This window comes from Octodon degus, unplaced genomic scaffold (assembly GCF_000260255.1).
Source record: "Octodon degus isolate 3935 unplaced genomic scaffold, OctDeg1.0 scaffold00207, whole genome shotgun sequence".
NCBI lineage: Eukaryota > Metazoa > Chordata > Mammalia > Rodentia > Octodontidae > Octodon > Octodon degus.
Window position 1 is genome coordinate 1,154,248 of NW_004524783.1, and position 3,559 is coordinate 1,157,806.

Consider the following 3,559-nt stretch of genomic DNA (forward strand, 5'->3'; position numbering starts at 1 on the left):
TAGTATGGACTGCTGGACTATATTGGATTATTTTGCTGAATTCACACACCTACAATATTTAAATGGCAAGGGAATACCCATCTGTGACAAAATTAAACAAAAAAAGGGGATACAAATGAAGGACCATTTTGTATCTGTATATACAAAATAGGATAGACATACAGCTACTTTCTTTTAATTCAATGAGAAGAAAGATTTGTACTAATAGTGTTTGGACAGGATATCATGGCTGTATCTTGCACTATGAATAACCACTACGAAGATAACAATATGCAATGTATTAATTATTGAAACTTTCCTACTAATCAGTTTTGAAACTGTCTCATTGCTATTTGTTTCTCAATAAAATTAATTAAAAAAAAGAACATTCTGTTTTATTGTTCCATTGGGTTTTGGGGGTTCCTTTTCCTGTTACCATCCCCCTTTGAGAAATTGATCTGCTCTGAGTCACAGGAGCTCATGCTTGCCATCCGCACTTTGTGATCCTTTTTGTGTCTCGCTTCATCCCCAGCACTGAGTTTTGAGACACACCCTTGCTGTGTCTGCCAGGTCTCTGTGCTCTCCATTTCTGACCTGTATACCATGTCAGGCATGTACCATAACGTGGCTGTCCATTCGCAGGCTGATGCTTCTGAGAGTGGTTTCCACGGTTGTCCGTTAAGATCAAGGCTGCCGGCCCAGTTGAGGCAGGAGTCTTGGGGTGAGGTGTCAGGCTGGTGAGGAAGGACTAAGCTCCGCCCCTGTCTGGAGCCTCGAGGCGGCTTTGCTGCAGCAAGGCTTGAAGTGCAGTGCTTGCTGGTCTTGACCCTGGCGTGTACTGGCTTGTGCCACAGCCCCTCCTTGGGGACACGCTGCCTCTGCAGCTGCTCTGACCTCACCGGGTCATGGTGCCAAGCGCTATTATAGACCCACTGGGACCCCAGGGCACTGTCTGCAGAGTTGGTCCAGAAGGCTGCAGGCTCTACGTCCGCTAACAGCCCAGTGCCCCTTCTTGCCCAGCTTGGAGTCCTGGTTGCTCACTTTAGAGCAGGTGGTCTCTAGGCTGGTCCTGGTGTGGCTGCCCCATGGGCACCACTGTGGTTAGAGATGCAGGTTCCTGAGCCCCACCTGTTCTGTGCTCGGGGCTGAGAGACACAGGGCTCCCCAGGCTCTGAGGTGATCTGTCACAGATGTGAGTTCGCCCAGAGCTGGCGCCCCCCTTCTCCAGTGGGCAGTGCTTCCAGTGAGCAGTGTCCATGCATGCAGTCGGGAGGCTGAGGCAGGAGGACTGCCAGGAGTTCAGGCCACCCTGGGCTATGTAGTAAGACCTTGTCTCAAAAAGCTTCTCCTTCCCTGTCTCCCTCCCTCCCTGTAATCTTTCCCTTGTGGGACAGCTCCAACTGTGACACATTTTCCTTGCCTTAATTCAGGTCACCTCCCGCCCATCTCCCACTCCCTGGGGAGATAGGGAGATAGCTTAGTAGAATAAGTGCTTGCCTGGCAAGCGCAAGGGGCTGAGTTCAATCCCTGGTTCTGAACGGGAAAACAACAACAACAACCACCATTTCCCACTTCCGTGTCCACGCCACGAGAGTGCTTCCTGCAGTGTCAGGGTTCATGCTGTTCTTGATCCAGGTACGTCTCCTGCGGAATCCCAGGCTCAGCCCGCCTCATGTTCCTGGTGCTCCGCAAACTCTCTCAGATGCACTGCGTGTCTCTGTGTCCCTCTCAGGGACAGTGTTTGAGGACAGCCTGGCCATGACACTTTCCCTTGTCATGTGCCCGGACACTGAATTTCTTTACTCACGTGACAGCGACTTCCCTGACAGCAGCTGCGGGCGCTCAATCTAGGACTGTGATTTTATTTTATGTATTTATTTACTTTTTTTAAGGACTGTGATTTTAGTACTTTGTCAAAATTTAATTGCCACAATCATTGTAAAGTATCGATGGTTAGCTTTTTAGGGACCAAGTGCCGAACCGCAACCCCAAACCCCCTTTTGCATTGTGAAGCCCTGACACTGCGATGAATCCTCAATCTGGAGGGTTTAGTTTAGAGAAAACTGATAGGTTCTGGTCCTAGTATGAACTGCTGAATTATTATGGTGGTCATCTCATACAGCTGAAGCCCCTAAAACAACAGCTTATGTTCCCAGAGACCACCTCCCTGCTTCTCCAACCCAGCCCAGGGTGCAGTTTCCTTTCACCTTTCCTGGTGCCACAGGGAAGACCCCAGTCAGCTCCTCAGGTATTTCTAAACATCCCCCTCAAACTCCACCCCTACAGGAGTCCATAAAAGCCTCAGCTTTCTTTGTCTCAGGCCAGAGGATCGACCTGGCCCACCTGCTTTCTGTGTCTTTGGAGTTAATAAAGGCTTCTTCTGTCTCTCGTATCTCTTTCCTGCACTGCTGAAAACCCTCTCGAAGCAATTTGTACATTAGCATCTTTTGTCTTAAAAGGGAAACACGATAGCGCACGTGCCATAGGCTCAGCACCACTGTTATGGAGGATATCCTCCTAGCGCCTCACTGAAATCTTACATCATGGGCTGGTGAGATGGCTCAGTGGTCTAAAGCACCTACTTGGAACAAGCTTAGCAAAGCACAGGGACCGTGGTTCAATCCCCCAGCACCACATGCCAGCCAGCCCCGCCCCCTGGTGGGCTGAGCTGGCCACACACACACACACACACACACACACACACACAATAAATAAATAAATAAATAAAAAATTAAAAAAAAATTAAAAAAATAAAAACATCTTACATCAGCCCCTGAGGTTGGGTTTCCCATGTCACACAAAAGGAACCTGAGGCGAACCTGAGGCCCGTGGGAATTAACTGAGCTGTCACCAAGACTTCACCCTGAACTGTGGAGTAGGATATTTACAGTACTGAAATTACCCATGTGTCTAACCTGGATGGTAGCCGTGGGATTTGGTGCCTGTGGCTGGTGTGATTCAGGAAGCATACTTCTTCTTCTTTTTTTAAATTGTGTGTATGTGGTACACACAATTAAAAAAAAAAAAAAAAAAAAAGAAAGAAAGAAAAAGAAGTATGGGTCTCACTATGCAGCTCGGACCTGTAGTGATCCTCCTGTTTCGGTCTCCCCAGTGCTGGGATTATAGGAGTGCGTCACCAGTCCCAGACTGAGTGGCCGGCTCAACCTGCCCCGGGGTCGGGGCTGGCACAGAATGCACTACCAGGGAACAAACCTGGGTCCTTGTGCTTGCCTACGCAGGTACTTAGATCGCTGAGCTATCTCTATGGCCCCTGGAATACTGTAATACTTTTAATTTTGTTCTGTGGAATGTAAGTGCCAGTAGCCCTCTGTTGGCTAGGCCTTAAATCCCCATATAAATCCATGTATATATATTTTTTGCTCCGAATGCCTTCAGGGCAGGTTTGGCTGGCTTGAGTTGTGGGGACTGAACCACAGCCACTGAGCCTGACTGCTTTGTGGAAGCAGCCACTTAAAGAACTGAGCTAGGGCCAGGCCTCCCCCATGTATTTTTATAAATCCAGTTTTTACTGCCACTCCCTGTGTAAAGAACAGCAGGAGGGAATTAGGACTTCAAAGTT